The sequence below is a fragment of the Delphinus delphis genome, chromosome 4 (assembly GCF_949987515.2).
Source record: "Delphinus delphis chromosome 4, mDelDel1.2, whole genome shotgun sequence".
In the NCBI taxonomy this organism is placed as follows: Eukaryota; Metazoa; Chordata; class Mammalia; order Artiodactyla; family Delphinidae; genus Delphinus; species Delphinus delphis.
The window spans coordinates 124,623,845-124,642,051 of record NC_082686.1 but is presented as its reverse complement, the minus strand read 5'-3'; the positions used below and the strand labels follow the sequence as shown (position 1 = coordinate 124,642,051).

Here is an 18,207-nt window from a genome sequence, read left to right as displayed (position 1 = left end):
TTCAAAGTATCATATTGTCAGTGTTTTGATGAGCTAAATGGACTTTTGTGCCAAGAAAATGAATTCTGTAAGGGTTATGTCCATTTGATTTTTATCACAGAGTTACATTTTTTTTCAAATACAGTTTTGTATACTACTTTTAATTTTACTTTTTACATTAAAATGTCATAAAAATGGAGAGAGATTAGAATGGTTTGACAGAGAAAGCACTGGAATAGAGTCCTGTCCAATGGCTTGTTTTGTCACTAAAATCATACATAGGTAACTTAATCTCTTACTTTGTTATCCCTTAAATATTACAAAGTATTTGGAATGGGAATACCAATACCTGTTCTCACCTCTATTTCATAGATTGTTAAAGTTAAAAAGTGAGGTCTTTGGAAGGTATGGAGACACTTTGAAAATATAAGCTTTCTATAATGCAAGGCTAAATGAAATGAACTTCATGAAAGAAAACTCAGAACTTCAAAAGATTAATGGAATTTTTTCATTCAGAAATTCAGCAGAAATATTTTTGATTATTGTAATCTAATGCTTTTGCTTCAAGAATTGTAACAAGGTACTTGATTAATGCTGAAAGGTAAAATGATAAGATATTGTATAGCTTCTACATTTACGTTGTAGCAGCAAATGTTTGTGTACAACGTGGGACCCTCAGGCTAAATCTGATTGACAGATATATTTTCTTTGGCCCCCAAAGTGCTTATAGCTTTTGGGATTTGAATACTCTGTGGTTCACTAATCCCCACCATTCTCTATTTTCTGATTCTTTAGGTCAGTGCTGTTCAAAAGAAATACAATGTGAGCCACATATGTAATTAAACATTTTCTAGTAGCCACATTAAAAAATAAAAAGGAACAAGTGACATTAATTTTGGTAATATATTTTATTTAACCCAATATACCCAAAATATTGTCATTTCAACATGTAATCAATATAACAATTATTGAGATAGTGTCCTTTTTTTTTTTTTTTTGTACCAAGTCTTCAAAAGCCAGAGTATAGTTTGTTTCCAGCACATCTTAGTTGAAACTGGCCACACTTCGAGTGCTCAGTCACCACTTGGGGCAGGCCACTGAACTGGACAGCACAGCACATGTGCTTCCCTCATGTAAGTCACCTACCTAGCCCTTCTAGCAATGGTCCTGAAAATGTGGTCCCTGGAACAGCGGCGTCACCATCACCTGGGAATCCCTTGGGAATGCAAATCTTAGGCCTCACCACAGACCTACTGAATTAGAAACCCTGTGGGTGAGGTCCCACAAAATTTTAATGAGCCCTCCAGGTGATTCTGATGCATGCTAACATTTAAAAACCACTGCCCTACTGGCATCTTCATCTGTAACCCTTGCTTATGTGCTCTGTGCCTGTCATGACTCATAGGCAAAACCAAATACAACAAACAACAAAAGTGCCATCAGCTGAAATGTTTTCATTTGGCCCCTTTGAGGCATTAAAACCTGAAGAAATAGGACAAATTCCTAAATGCAGCTTGAGAATTACACATTGAACTGTGTATTTCAGGATTGGAGTAGCTAAGGGGAGCCGAACAGGAGCCATCTAGTCAAATAACCCTTGCACCTACTCCTAGATGTCTGGAATTTCTTTAACTGGGGTGGGGTGGATGATACCCACATCTATACCCCCATTAGAACCAAGATCTACCTGCAGGAGAAGACATGCTGACTCAGGTGAGAGCCAGAGTTAAGGCCGTGGAAGAGCGTGGTGCTGGGAACCAAAGACCTGAATCAAGTACACGATTTACCTCTTACGAGCTATGAAGTTTTTAGCTTTTCACCAAACCTACGACTCATCTTATTCATCTGGAAAATAATGATAATGAAGTTCATGATAATGATGAAGTGAAAAAATATCTGTCCAGTCTGGCTCACAATACCATTGTGAACATCAAATGAGATCATGTATGTGGAGATGCTATGAGATCCTGTAGCTTTAAGACTTTTGTTAGTATTATTATAATCCACTGTGGTATAAATGACCAATTTTTCCCTTGCAAGCAAATATGGATAAGAAGGATTGGAAAACTGCATGTGATTCTGGAAGGAGAAGAAGCTAAAGGACCAGAAAGGGGTGGAAAGGCTCAGAGAGGGGCTTGAAGGCACTGCTAATGAGCTTCTTGACCAGTTTTTCCAGCTCTAATCATGTTCTTGAATACCTATATAATTTTAAAATATAAATTACAGTGATACTACACCACTGATTTTAATAAAAAAAAGTTTAGACCATTCTATCTCCCATTATTTACCTCTCCATTCATTTCTATGTGGGGCTACTTGTGTTCTCTAATTAATCACCCTGTGATAAGAGGCACGGATGCTGGGCCAATAAAAGGTAAACAACACTTTGCCAACTGAAAAATACGATGAGATACCGGTGACTGCTGCTTCCTGTGAAAACTTCATTAGCAATAAATGAGTTACCAGATGTCACCTATCAGATTTGAAATTAAAATATATTCCCAGTATTTGTGTGCAGTCTGAGCAGGACAAAAAAATGAACTGTTTCCAAGAGAACTGCATAAGATAATGCACCTCTTTGCCTTCGATTGTTTGTTTCTCCTCTAAACGTAGAATAAATGCATCCCTTGGTTTGTACAGGGGAAATATAGCATTTCTGCATACAAGGTTATGCAGTGAAGTGGCACATTACTCATACAGCAGCAGCTCTTTAAGGACAAGGTGAATGTTTTCAAACATTCTGTACCACACCAAGACCACCATCTCCTCTTGTTTTTAACTTTGCCGTAGCAATTTCTGTCTTTTGTCACCTTCACTTTCAGCAAGCAATTTCTGCTTTTATTACCAACAATAAAACTGTTCAACTCAGCAACTGTCAGCGTTGACTCCATTTTTTCCCCCGTTAGTGCTTCCTTTTTATCATGAGATATGAAACCTCTCCTCTTGTTCTTCTGGCTGGCTAAGCCGACTGCGTTCTGGTCCTCAAAGTCACAAGCCTCTGATCGGAAAGCAACTGTGGTTAAGGAGGAAATCCCACAGTAGGATATCGGACAGCACACTTTCACTTGAGCCAGCAGAAATTTCAAATGATAAGCCAGTGGTAGAAATATCTAACACTCTCTAGTTTTTATAAACAAGTTTTTTGGCAGAAGAAGGCCCATGTTCCTTTGCAATTTCAAAATCTCCACGGTTTTTTGGTTCCAACTAAAGACCACAACTGTTCAAAACTGTTTATTTCTTTTCCTCCCTAGTTTATTTTTGTTCTTATCTCCTGTGAGATAGGTGAAACATAAATCAAATTAAGAGGGTGAACTTAATCACCCTCACTCCCAAGAAATATTTACACAGAATTTCTTTACACAAAGAAATTCCCCAAAGCACTTAAAAGCTTATTTCTGGGTCATTTACTACTCATCAGATGCTGGGGATGCAGGATCTACTGCCCTTTGACCTTCGCATCAAGGAAGCCAGAACATCTTTGAAATAATTAGCTACGTCAATGGGGAAAATGTCAGTTTAAACTTTTTAGCTGCACAACTTCAGCACAAAGTTACACACAAGTGTTCAAATAAACTTATTGTTTTATACTCTTCAGTGCTTCAGCTGGTATCTGATTCACATGGGGGACTTATAATAATAGTGGCTTAATATTAACAATAGGAACATTTATGATTAATTGAATGCTTACTATATGCCAAGTATTGTGCTAATTGCTTTCATCTCTGTAAGAGCCCTGTTATGAACTGAATTGTGTCCCCCCAACCCCAAATTCATACATTGAAGCCTAAATCCTCAATGTGACTATATTTGGAGATAGGGCCTTTAAAGAGGTAATTAAGGTTAAATGAGGTCACAGGGTTGGGGCCCTAATCCAGTAGGATTGGTGTCCTTATTAAAGGAAGACACACCAGGAATGTGCTTGCACAGAGGAAAAAAACATGTGAAGACAGTGAGAAGGTGGCTGTCTTCGAGTGAAAAAGAAAGGTCTCACCAGACACTAACCCTGCTGGCAACTTGATCTTGAACTTCTAGCCTCCAGAACTGGGAGAAAATAAATTTCTATTGTTATTTTGTTATGGCAGTCCTAGCAAACTAATACAAGACCTATGAGGGAAGGCACCATTATTCCCACTCTTCATATGAGGAAACTGAGGCTTAGAGAGCAGGTCCTTACATTTCTGACATTCTAAAGTTTCGAGGTTCAGTTCTTTTTTTTTTTTTTTTTTGTAAGGTCATCTCTATATACTCTGGTTAAGTGCTTCTCTATCAGGTAATTTTGCCCTCCAGGGACATTTTGCAATGTCTGGAGACATTTTTGGTTCTGATAACAGGGGGAAAGGGAGGAGGGAGTGTTACTAGCATCTAGTGGGTAGAGACCAAAGATACTGCTAATCATCTTACAAGGCACAGGATAGACCCCTGCAGCAAAGAATTATCTAGTCTAAGATGTCAGTGGTACTGATGTTGAGAAATCTTTCTGGTCTGGACTTTGTTTTTTCCCCTTTCAATTCTTGATGACGTGTAGTTCTTATCTTTCGTGGAGTAAGTTAACTATACAGTCTGTTTTATTGGTGGTATTATATTCATATCTTCCCAGGGAAACTATAGATCCCTCAAAAGATAAAATTCTGTCAGGTAGCCTTTAAATGTTCAAGGTCATGCTGAATACTTAGTAGGGGCTCTAAAATTGTGAGTTGACTAAATATCTGTTGTGTCAGCTCATTCTAGAAATTATCCTCTCTAAGTATTTTCCAGAATTCTAGGATTCTGTACAAGAACAATGGAAGAGAGAATTTGAGCTTAGATTCATTATAAGGGCTTCTAAGGATTTGATGGCTCTTATAGTAACTCCAAGGTTGCCTCTGGAGGAAGGCAGCCACCAGGTCCGGAAGTCAAACCCTGCCCTCTGGTGGCGTCACTGCCATAGGCAACTGCTGTGTCAATCTGAGTCATTAGTGTCTAAACTGACTGTACAATATTTGAATGTAAATTCACCTTTGCATTCACATTAGGCTTTTTTTTCCTCTACACATTGAATGTAGCCTGTCATCAAGGCTCTAATGAGAATTAAACCAAGTAGAGAAAAGTAAGAGAGGGATAAGCATACCTAGTTAGAGAGGGATAAACATACCTAGTTACAAATGATAATCTCTCCCAGTTGTCAACCAAAGAGTTTCAGTTACTTAGTTTGAGTCTCTGCTACTTGTCTCTTCTGCCCAACTGCTTTACTGATCCATAAGGGCAATGAGTAGTTGTTTTTGTAGCCGAAGAACATTTCTGAAAAAAAAAAAGTGTTTCTAAAGGACCAATATTAATAGAGTTCTATGACCAAAATTTTAATTGTTTATTGGTTCCTGTGGTATTTTTCCCTACAAATTTCTTACTGACTAGTTCTAGAAGAAAAGCACCATTGTGTTTGAAATACCAGCTAAATCTGAGGAAATTATACTTCCCCGAAACCATTGAGGACTCTGTTCTCTCACTAGGAAAACACTGCTGTACTTCTTATCACAGAATGCAGCCTTTTCTGTATACTGATGCCAAATGGGTAACATTTTAGTGGGACATTTGAAGTTGTGACATGCAACTCCATGGGAGACAAACAAGGTCATTCAGAAGGTCTTTTCATTGAGAACATCAGAGCTTTCAGAAGACTCAGGCAGCCTTTCCTGGATAATTGGGATAAAACTGAAATAAAGAAAAAGCCCATAAGGTTCAAAAATAAGCAATCAGATGGAAGCACTCAGAATTAGGAAGTTAAAAGATATGGTAAATGCTGATGCTGAATCTTAATATATAAAACCAATAGTGGTAAGTAAAAAAGCAACATAATTTAAGAAGCTGAAGAGTAGAAATCTGTTGATTGCAGGGTTTAACAGAGGGAAAAAAAAGACTGAGAACAAACAGTAGTCTGGAGCTGGGGGGTGGAGGACTTGGTGGCTTTTTCTTTGCCATTCTAGAAATTGAGACCTTAGGCAAATCATTAAACCTTCATTGGACCTTGCTCTGACCAATGGGAATGAGATGATAAAGCCTCGACCTCGCCCTTGTAAGAATGTTGTAAGATTCTATGTTTAAAATAATTTCCTCAAAAGATAATTTATTGTACTCATTCAGTGTGAACAGACTATATACCATAAAACAAGTTTAATATATGGCTGAAGTGGAAAGTTAATCTATATATCAAGAGGTATATATTCAGTACTTAGAATTTTAAAAGGGAACATTAATTTAATTAACGTTAGCAGAGTCTGGTGGCTGGCAGGCATCATGGGAAACAAACCGTAAGCTTTGCAGTCACAAAGGTAAGATCCTGGCTCAACCTCTGACTAATCTTGTAACTGGCTAATTTACTCATCCTCATTGAGCCTTAGTGTCCTCATCTTTTAAAACAGGATAAAAACTTGCTGTTAACATGAGGGTTAAATACAATATGGGGGAAAAAAGATTGCCATATATTAAACACTCAATAAATATCTATTTTTACTATCATTTTATATATTCTCAATATATATTCATATGTCCCCACCAAATACTAAGTGAATTACCCCATAAATTTATATATATGTATAAGTTGTCACATTATTACACATGGCTAAGAAACAGATTGGCATGATGTTAGAGCTCTGTCAATACAATACAGTATGGTGATACAATTTGTTGTTAATCCCATAAAGCAATGTAAAGGATCCAGGAAGGATCCATTTTTAAAAGAAGTGAAAGTATGAACACCTGAAGTGTAGATGATTTTAAGAGTACTTTAAGCTGGAGGGGGGAAAATACCATACTATAGACCTTTGGTTGATGAAGCTTACTTATACTAATTAAATGGCAAAAATTTCCTTCAAAGCGTAGGATTGAGAGAAAAAAATATCTTTGCCAAGAGCCCCCCTAGTATTCATATGTCTCTTCCTTGAATTATCTGACTTAACATGTGGTAATTGTTGTTTTTTAATATGACTTCATGAGATTCACTTTCTAATAATTATAAAACACTGTATTATTTCTGGTAATAACATTTTTTTTTTTTTTGCTGTATGCGGGCCTCTCACTGTTGTGGCCTCTCCCGTTGTGGAGCACAGGCTCCGGACGCGCAGGCTCAGCGGCCATGGCTCACGGGTCCAGCCGCTCCGCGGCATGTGGGATCTTCCCGGACCGGGGCACGAACCCGTGTCCCCTGCATCGGCAGGTGGACTCCCAACCACTGTGCCACCAGGGAAGCCCCTGGTAATAACATTTTTGATATTACTTTATTACTATATAAAATAATGGAAAAACAAGTTAGGCTAAATATTTTTGTACTCAGAATAGAGCAGGCAGATTTGTGCAGTTCATTAGAACTTTGTGAGAATAACATAGTATGCTAATAATTTTGGATATGAAGAGGTTCTGATACAGAGAAAATATGTCTAGGAATCAGTCTGTTTCAGTAGGCATTGTTCTATGCATGCCAACGATCCGCTTAAAAGCCATTCTCTAGATAAATAACATGCTTCATGTTACATCAACAAATTAAGATGTTCTCTTTACAGAAAAAGTCATTCTGTAACTATGGACTTTCGATTTAGGTTTGGAGTGTAGTTTTGTCTCAGTGTAGATCAGGAAGTCACAGAAATTTCTGCTATAGAAGGAAATTTAGGGGTCATATTTATTGCTTTTCTTCTTGAGAGAAATACAGGAATATATATGTACGCCCTTAGAGACACCAGGGGAGGCAGAGACAAGATGGTGGACAGGAAGAACTTGAGCCCACCTCTTCTCACGAAAGCACCAAGATCACAACAAACTGCTGAACAACCATTGACAAAAAAGACTGGAACCTACCAAAAAAGATATTCTACATCCAAAGACAAAGAAGAAGCCACAGCGAGACTGTAGGAGGGGCACATTCGCGATACAATCAAATTCCATACCCGCCGGGTGGGTGACCTACAAACTATATGTATGCCCTTTGTCCCTGTAAACATACACAATTACGATATTCTAAATGGGGTCTTGGTTGTCAGGCTACCCAAGCAAAGTCTGTTTTAACCTAGAATGTAGTTGAAATATTATTCTCTATAGTCTTTTGCTTTTATTGAGACAACTTGAGTCAGAGATTCATAACATTTTACTGCTGGAATGGGCCCTAGAAATTACATGCTTCAGGGTTCACATATTTAAATACTAATAGGGGCTGGGAGCAACAGAGATGGGTGAAGTGGGTATGGTGGTGGACCATGGTGGTGGACACTTCCCCTTTCTCAGAGGAGGTGGGGACGGGGATTCTTAATTGTGCCAGTCGTGATCAGGGGAAGATACAGGCTGATTTTTTAAGATAAGCTGGAAATTTCAAATTTTACATGGAGTATCCTATTTTGAAATATTTTCAACTAAAGCAAATGAGAAAAAATCAACACTGCGTGGAAGTAAACAGAACTCTTTTGCAGACCAAATTTGGTCCAAGGGCTGCCAATTTACAACTCAGGATCCAGGCCTAATTTTACAATTAAGAAAACAGACTTCGGGCTTCCCTAGTGGCACAGTGGTTGAGAGTCCACCTGCCGATGCAGGGGACATGGGTTTGTGCCCCGGTCCGAGCGTCTGGGCCCGTGAGCCATGGCCGCTGAGCCTGCGCGTCCGGAGCCTGTGCTCCGCAACGGGGGAGGCCACAACAATGAGAGGCCCGCGTATCGCAAAAAAAAAAAAAAAAATAGAAAACAGACTTCAAGCCCCAGCAAGATGCTGCAAACCCCCATTCCAGTGTTTTTATAATACACTAAATACTTGAAGTGTGCTGTTGTTAGTAATCCCCCATTCCATTTCCACATTCAACAATAATCCATGACCAAGGAGTAGCAGGTAGTGGGAAAACAAAGAGATATGATGGGATGAGGTATTACCCACCCCTGCTCTCATGAGACTAGCCTGGTGCAGAGTCTGAGAACTGTCTCAGAATGGCAGCTGGTACTGCACCTCCCCGCTTCTTTGATCTTGCCAGCAACTTACCTTTCCTTTTTCCTTTTTATATTTTGGTAAAGAGACTTATGTTTTCTAGAGCTGTTGTTGCATTTCACTAAAGTGATGTCTCCACGCGGGTGAATACAGCACACAATCTGTGATATTCGGTTCTTGCACATTATTTTAACATCTATTCAAAAGGTGTCATCTAGTGCCCCAAAGACGATCAGCAGTGAAAGGGCCTGATGCCATTTCATAGAGCCACAATGACCACATGGCCCTGGTTATATAACTGGTGATGAGGTGAGATTTTAAAATATTTTCAGTAAGTGCTGAAAAATACTTATTCTTGAAAGCTTCATTGTCAAGTAAAGTGTTTCTAAAGTGAACTGTGATGCTCCAAGCATGAAATTATCTACATATTTGTGTTGCAAGGCTACGTTTGTGTTTTTGATACTTTTTTTCTAAATTCATTCACTGCAGGTTTAGGAACACACACAATACATAGAGAGAATATATCTGCTGTTAAGTGGGTACATTGACTGAGGGAATCACACAGGATTAATACTGGATGCATATGGAGCATGTCTGATGAACAGTAATATTTGGCTAGCATGTACATTTCTTGGAATTCTAGCCCTAATAAAACTTCCTAGACAAGTAAATTGATTTTTTTTTTTTAGCTTGGTTGGAAAAATAGTTTAATTCTCATGAGCATATTTTGAATTCTGTAAAAGGACAACATGTACATTTTGGTTAATTGCCTCATTGGCTGGAAGAACACAGTTCATGGTTTTATACATAGTGCCTTGGATGGGAAGGGTGGGGAGCTTCAAAAGTATCAATACTAACTTCCATTTTAATTGTATTTTGGGTGAAGAGAACAAATTTCATGCTGTTTCAAACTATAGAGTTTTCATGTGAGATGGAAAATCAAGATGGAACATGGTGGTCTGATGATGTAAACTTTCTTATAATTCGGAAGGTGCCACGTTGAGGACTGCCAGTAGCTACTCTACTGAGGAGTCCATGCCAGAGAGGAATGTCAGTCCATGGACAGTGATGCCATCTGCTCCATGAGCCAGAGAAGGGCCTCGGGGGTGGGGGAGTCAGAGTGGGTTGGGAAAGGGCCCATGTGGAGCGCCTTCGGGAAGTCTGTTGTCTTCAGCTGCTAAACCCCTCTTGAAAGGAAGTATTTATCTGGGAATTTCAGTATTAAGCAGGTAGTAAGTATGAGGCCACTGGGATCACACTCATGATCCAGGGAAGAATATGGTGGGGGCAGTGGAAGGAACATGGTCATAGTGTCTGAAGTCTTGGTTTGAGTTTTCAGCTCCAGAAATTCTATTTCAGACATTTGAATATTGTCCATGTCTCTTCAATATGTTCAGACTTTCCCCTAGCTTCTTGAACATATGGAATTCTATCATCTGTGTCATTACTAGGTCTGTTTCTATTAATTGATTTTTTTTCTTTTTATGGATTTTATTTTCCTGCTTCTTTGCATGCCTGGTAATTTTTGAATGGATGCTAAGCACTGTGAACTTCACCTTGTTGGATATTGGATGTTCTTGTATTCCCATATAAAGTCTCCAGCTTTGTTCTGGGAAGCAGTTACATTACTTGCAAACAGTTGGATTCCTTCAGATCTGGCTTTTAAGCTTTGTTAGGTGGGGCCAGAGAAGCATTTAGTCTAATTTTTTCCTGTTCTTGAGGCAAAACCCTTGTGAACATGCTACCTGATGTCCCATGAATCATGAGTTTTACCCCTCAGGCTCGTGGGAACAACAACTATTTTCTGGCTCTGGATAATCTCTGTGGAGTGTGCCCTCTAATCCTTCTGGGTGATTACTCACTCACATGCACTGAAACACAGGGAGGACCTTTCAGATTTCCACGCTCTTTCTTTGTAAAGCTCTCTAGCGCCTGGTACTCTGTTCTGTGATCTCTAGCTCCTTGTGTCTCTGGACCCCAGCTCCGTCTCCACAGCTCAGGGACACCTGGGAGCTCCTTCTGGATTATCCTTTCTGAGCCCTGACTTGGAGCTTTCTCCAGGCAGTGATCTGGGGCTCACTTCATTTGTCTTTTCTCCCTCAGAGACTACTGTCTGTCCTTTGTTGCCTGGTGTCCACTGTCTTGAAAATCATTGTTTCTCATATATATATATTCATATATATATTCATATATATTCATATATATATAATATTTTAGTAGTTGTTTTTGGCGAGACAGTAAATCTCTATATTCATATATATATAATATTTTAGTAGTTGTTTTTGGCGAGACAGTAAATCTCTCTCACTCCATCTTGCCTGGAAGTAGAAGTCTCTGGGTTTGAGTTTGACCTACATCTTGTGTGCTATTTAATTTTGGAAGAATTACTTAGCTTCCTCCTCTTCTTTGTCTATTTATGAAATAGGGATAATAATTTAATGATTAGGCAATGGGGTCATATAGAACATGTTATAGTCTATAAGATTAGGCAAAGGAGGGACTTTCTTGGTGGTCCAGTGGCTAAGACTCTGCACTCCCAATGCAGGGGACCTGGGCTCTATCCCTGGTCAGGGAACTAGATCCCACATGCTGCAGCTAAGAGTTCACATGCGGCAACTAAAGATCCCATATGCCACAATGAAGATCCCGTGTGCTGCAACTAAGACCCAGAGCAGCCAAATAAATAGATAAATATTAAAAAAAAAAATTAGGCAAAGGAGCAGCCATACGTTGAGAGTGGACTTTAAAAAAAGACCTGCATGGGGTGCACCTCTTTCTCCCTCGCAGAAATCACCCGAGCTCTTTTCTCTTGCCCAAAAGGGATACTTGCCTTATTTTTTGCCCTCATACCAACTAATGACCCTGCCCTTTACCTTGTGGACCTGCTGATGAAGGGTCTATAAGCCAAAGACCAGTTGTCTCCTCTCAGAACCCATGGGGCAAAAAACAAGTTTATCTGAAACATTTTGCCAAAGCTATACCGCCACACAACTGTAGTACCTCAACAGAGTCTATGTGACTTGTGGTTAAAAAAATCGATTTTTTTTCTTATTTACACCATAATTCAAAATAATCATGTTCGCCAAATTCCTGTGAAGCAGAATGCATAATACTATTAATTGAGAACATCTGTGCACAATTATAAACAGAACTCATTCAGCTTATAGTTAGTACTTAAACATTTGAAAAGAAAGTGTTATTTTTTTAAGGGAAAGATATCTTTCTTCTGCCATATTAAAATTCCAACTTACTAAAGTAGTAACGTTAAGTGAAAAAATAATAAAATCTATGGCTTTTTTTATTACATGTTTATTTAGGCCAAACCAGTATGAGGCAGCTAGATTAATTACTTTTATACTGTTAAGTACTATACATGGTTAATTATTTCATCTAAGTCGTGTCTGAGCCAGATCTGTGAATTACTGTTCGTGCAGGGCAACGATGATAATTTATGTACTCCCTCCATGCTACAGCCTGTTAATATACTATTTTTGATTGAAACTGGATGTTAAAAGTTTGTAGGAGGCTTTCAAGACTACCCCATGACATAAGTTCTAAAATTATGGATTTCAAAATTAAGCTTGATAACATGCCATGATGGGAACTTATTTGGATGATGGATTTTGTCTGAGAAATGTTTTTCCCATATTTTACTCTGATCTGTTGACTCTTAAGGGTTTCAGCTCGTGCTTTTTATTCTGCCTGATTTTACGATGTGGATGTTACCTTGGGCCCTTAGTAGTTTTTCAGCATGCACAAATCCGATCTCAGGCACTCTCCCAGTATGGCTAATCAGGTATTTAATTGTGGTTACAAATGCCTAATTACTTCAAGTGCTAGAGAGGTGCTCACAACCACCATGAACTCACCAAACTAAACAGATGACACTGAATCCATTCTTAAAATGTAAGGTCAACTTTACAATACTTGAATAACAGGTTCCTGGAGATTTTTGTACATAGTCAAGTGAAAGAGAACTTTAAAAGTTATATAAAGTCAAAAATTAAATTTTGAGATGCCATTGAAGTAAAAAAAGAAGAGAAAGATGAAGAAATCAGTGAAACACAAAGTGTAATAAAAAATTAGAGATGTTAGAGCGTCTCCTCGCTCCTCCCGGCTGTGGTCCTGGATGCCAGCGTCAGCATCACCTGGGAGCTTTCTAGTAAAGCCATCTCAGGCCCCATTCCACACCTACTGAGTCAGAATCTGAATGTCAACAAGATTCTCCAGGTAGTTCGTGTAGCTATTCATGTTTGAGAAGCGCTGGTCTAGAGAGACATTTAATAATCACCGAAGCTTGTGCACGGATCCAATAGTTTGCACCTCATAGAGATGGAGAAACACCCCAGACACTGAGCCCCAGTCCAGTGGAATGTGGCTGTCCCCTTGGAGAGAACCTGGGAAAGGACAGGCAAGCAGTGGCTGTGTGAGATTCTCTTGCATTTTCACGGGGAGCCCTTGGAGTTTAGAGGAAGAAGAGTCTCATGGAGGCAAAACTGTGTGCCAAGGAAAATGAAATCTATTTTTACATAACGCAGATATCTGCCAGCTCCATTCATATAACAAGTGAATTGGACATTAATCTTTCAGAGGAAAACCAATACAGATCCAGACTTCTCACTGGGACTTTGATGGGAGGGGTCCTTGCTTGTCTTGGGAGAATTGAGAGCACCTAAAAGGATGGGAAGTGCTCCATCTTCCCTTGCTGCACAGTATTACCTTTTTTTGATTTGTATGAACTATGTGAATTTTGCATTGTAATTGTAACTAGCAACAGTTTTTCCTCTTTAAAATGCAAGCACCTGGGCTCCCCTGGTGGCGCAGTGGTTGAGAGTCTGCCTGCCGATGCAGGGGACACGGGTTCGTGCCCCGGTCCGGGAAGATCCCACATGCCACGGAGCGGCTGGGCCCGTGAGCCATGGCTGCTGAGCCTGCGCATCCGGAGCCTGTGCTCTGCAATGGGCGAGGCCACAACAGTGAGAGGCCCGCGTACTGCAAAAATTCAAAAAAAAAAAAAAAAAAAAAATGCAAGCACCTGATGCACAATTTCCTCTTCTTGCAGAGGCTTTCAAACTGTTCAACCACTAGAGGTCTGTATTACCTATTTAAAAAAATCATACCCAACTGGTTGAGACTTTCAGCTCTCAATTTCAACACCTATTTCTATGTTTTAAGATTTAAAATCTTTTAAAAACATAACACCAGGGAATAAAAATCACAACACTTTAGGAAATGAAGGAGAAAAGCTAATAGGCACCCTTTCATTCAGAAGGGTACCAAGTCTTCCCTGCTCTGTCTAGGAGACAGTACACCTTCACACTCAGAAACCCGGAAATCAACAGCCAGTTACAAGTCCAGGGAACAAATTTATCTTCTGTAAAGTAGTTTTTCCTCCAACATATTTTAAGATTTCTGTGTTTTAACTTTAATTCTTAAAGCATTTATTTTCCTATTGCAACAAAAGAAAAGTTAAAGCAGTGTAATTCGGTTTAGTTCTTAAAACACCAATCTGACTACTTTTATGAAGGTTTTTAAATAAGAATTTCTTGTTGGTCCAAGATTAGACTAAAACTTAATGTTCTTTCAGGCTTAATTTATAAGGCTTTGCTGCAACTTTATAAACCAATGCATGAGCCTGGGCTTGCCTGATTAAAGCTGTAATAGTGGCGATGATTGCCAGTGCTAGCGACTGCAAGTTGCGTCTCCCACGTTTTCACTGGGTTCCACGTTTGCCGGGGATTTTTCTCTAGCATAGTGCATTGGGGTCTGCCTTCTGCCAGCAGCAGCAAAGGCTCTGAGCCTTCCAGAAATGGAAAAAATGAGGTGTCCCATTTACTGCATACCTGATTAATAGTGATGAAACCTTTCCATAGCATTATAGAGCAGGCCTCCTAAAACACCACACACTCATATATTCACACACTTAAATGAAATTGTTGAAAATACTAGAGGTAAAAAACGGTAATTTACTGAGTATGTATTGCACCAGGGGTTTGGGATTTAGATGCTGGATTTTCATAGATTCTAATTACCCCCGAGTTTGGAGTAAGTGTCTACATTTGTTGCCAGGCAAGGTGTAAAGCTAAGTGGCTCCTTTCTTTTAAAAGGCATTATTGCATAATGTTCCTGGTCTGTAACGCCTCCAGAAGCATAAGCAGGTCTAGTGTGGCTTCTCTCTCAGTCTGTCACTTTATTAAAACACAACAATTTGCAAATGTTATTTAGCAGATCAGCTGAGTTCATTTCAAAGGCTAATATTTAACAGAAGGGAAAATAACCCATCCCAATCCTTTAAAAAAGTGTTTTCTATGTGTTCTCAGGCAAACTGCCTAGTGTTTTATATAGATCTCAAAGCTAGGATTCAAGGATAATTTTAGTAATGTCTTACACCACTTGCCTATATAATCCAAATGATCAGTTCTACAGCAGAAGGACACGAATAATCTGGTCTGTATTGCAGACCAGATTATTTAAAGTAGTTAAGTTTGTCATTTCCTGTTGCATTTCTGCATATGGCTGGTGGCATATGAATTAATTTTCTCACTGAAATGTGACAGAAAAATACCTGCTTTACCCAATCCTGAACATTACTTTCAGAGCTCCTGACTCTTCTACTATTATTCAAGATGATGCTAGCTTATACTTGCATCCAACATCAGTATAAACCTATAATTAAATATTAGCACAGTGTTCGCTTGTATACATATACGTAAAAAAAATGCTGCTAGTGTAGCAGTTAATTGAAAAAAAGGAAGATCTCAGGCTTTGAAGAATTTGATGGATGACATCTGGGAGAGAAATGAGAACTAGGGCTTTGGAGTCAGTCCAAAATTCCAGTTCTTGCCCTGGTATTGGTTAGCAAGATGGGCCCCTTAGACTCACTGTCTGTGAAAAAATGAAGCCAATAAGAAAACCTAGCTTGCAGCTTTGTTTTGTTTTGTTTTTGTGAATTAAGAAAATGGAGATAAAGTGACTAACCCAGTTCTTGACCAACTAAGTGTCCAATTAATAGATGTTAACTATTACATTCTCTTTGTGTCTGCATTAAAAAAAATAGCAATATAATACAATGGCAATAGTCCTAGTTACTTTTTTTTTTCAGGGCTACTGAGGTATACTTTATTTTATTTATTTATTTTTCCACATAAAAACACTTTATTACCATATTAAATAACAAGTTTATTTTTTAAATCCTAGTTACTTTTAAGTGTTGTTGTGAGAAGGTGATAAGATCAAGTGTATGAAACTACCAGGCTCTGGTTGCTTCCCAAACTGGTCTCCCAAAGTTTTCACCCATGAAACTAGACTGCAAGTTGGGAGAGTTTTAAGGATGATTCACTCCTGGATTTTTTATTTTTTATTTTTTTTGAGTGAGAAGATTGTACCATTTCAATTACTTGCTCAGGTTGATGACTTAAATTTGTGACTCTACTAGATTAAGAAGATATAACATTGCCCTGAATAAGAGTCAACGAGAGACAAACTATTTTCAGGGCAGTTAAAAAAATGAAGTTTAAGAATCTGTTCAACCTCAGGGAATTTAAAGAAAAAACATGATGCTTAAAATGCTATTTTCAACCCTTTTATTACCTTATCCTTAGCGATTGACAAAAGTTTGTTTTCCCTAAAATGCTGTTTAGTATCTCCTTCCAGGAGAAAAATCTGGGGGAGAGGGATTTGAACGAAGCTGTGACTAACTAGCTTTTTATTAGGGACAGAACACTTATTAAATTACAGGCATTATTTTAACTCAACTTGTCTTCCTAATACTACTGGGTTTAGAATGAAAATTGTGGTATTTTGCAACAAGCACTGAGGAGAACAAAGACCAGCTACTGACATACAACTAAAAGATTTTACTCAGAGGAGAAGGAATAGACTTTGGCAGTTTGGCCTTTACGCAGCCATTTCCAAGGACACACTAGAGTTTCAAAAGAGATACATGCTTCCTGAAATCACAGGCCCTGGCCTGGACAGAAGTCCATGTCAATTCAAACCAACTTTCATGCTTTTGCATGAGAAAAGGAAATTTCCTCATTTAAAGTTACGTGTTGTATGTTCTCAGAATGTTCTAGTTCTTTTGCAGGGCTGATTTTATGAGATGTCAATGATAAGAGGGGTCCTGGGAAATACATTCTGTATAAATAACTATTTGTACCATTAACTAGCCCTGGGACCTGGAATTGTACCAGAAGTTCTTTTGGGGTTATATTTCAGTTTAGAGAGCCAGTCATATATTACCAGTTAAGGACTGAATCCTTTATCTTTCTGTCAACTCAGCACAACCCCGTTTCTAGAAGCCTCCTTCTATCACCACCACTTTGGAAATCAAATCAGCATTTCTACTTCTAAGTGCATACCTTATAACTCTCCACATGTACAGGAGAAATGTATGAAAATGTTTTACTGTAGCATTGTGAACCAGCCACTGAGTATTGTTTTTCTAGAATAAAGGAAATTGCATTTTTTCCTCGTTCTGTTCATGATCACTTCTCATTTCTTCGGTTAGAAGTCTCTAACCGAGGCCTGAAAGACAGCTGGCCTATTTGGGGGAAGCATGACATCACAGATGATTGTCTTTTCCTTGGCCCCATCTGCTGGAAATAGTAACTAAGTCCTTTGCCTAAGCTGGTAGGAGAGGAGCTGTCGAAAATCAAATTAGCAGGAGAGAAACTATTAGTCTTCATTTTCTTGTTTACAACCTGCAAATACAGATTGTTAAATATGCCTGTTCTCTAATTCTCATTAGGAAATCTTGAAGAATAGCAGGACAGGAAAAAGGCATGGGATTATGAGAAAACACTACCACTAAAAAATAATACAAAGTCAGAATTGTTCCTTCTCATTCAGACTATCTTACATATTTAGAGGTGGCTGAATTTGAAATTTTCCATTGAATAATTTTATTTCAGTTATATGTGGATGGATGCCACATGTACAATCCCAAATGTATCTTTTTATTTAGAATTTTCTTTTTGTTGGACTTGAAGATGAAATAATTTAAATGGAATAACCAGTATATGAAGTCATTTTGCATTCAGTGGTAGCCCCAGGAATTATTAAGTTCATCAGTGCATTTGTGTCAGGAGGCAAAGCTTTCACTAAAAATAATCTAATGGCAATGTCATGCACCACTAACTCTGTTACAGGGAGTTTTATTTTCAGGCCCAGAGACATGGGATTACAGGTCAGTGATAGGCAAAGTGTTTTGGGGGTATACCAAAGGTGCCAAACAAGTCATTTGGTTGTCCAGGAGGAACTGACATCAAATGCAGGTTTTTAGTGATTAGAGTT

The 18,207-nt window shown here is 38.7% G+C and overlaps 1 protein-coding gene across 1 annotated transcript in view; it reads right to left on the bottom strand.

The window, feature by feature from the left end:
* AGTR1 (angiotensin II receptor type 1) overlaps positions 1 to 18,207 on the bottom strand; it is a 44,931-nt gene that overhangs the window by 10,999 nt on the left and 15,725 nt on the right. The window contains exon 3 of the mRNA XM_060011392.1: positions 5,111 to 5,256. The gene's annotated coding sequence lies outside the window, so the exon portion shown is untranslated. The remainder of the gene's footprint in view (positions 1 to 5,110; positions 5,257 to 18,207) is intronic.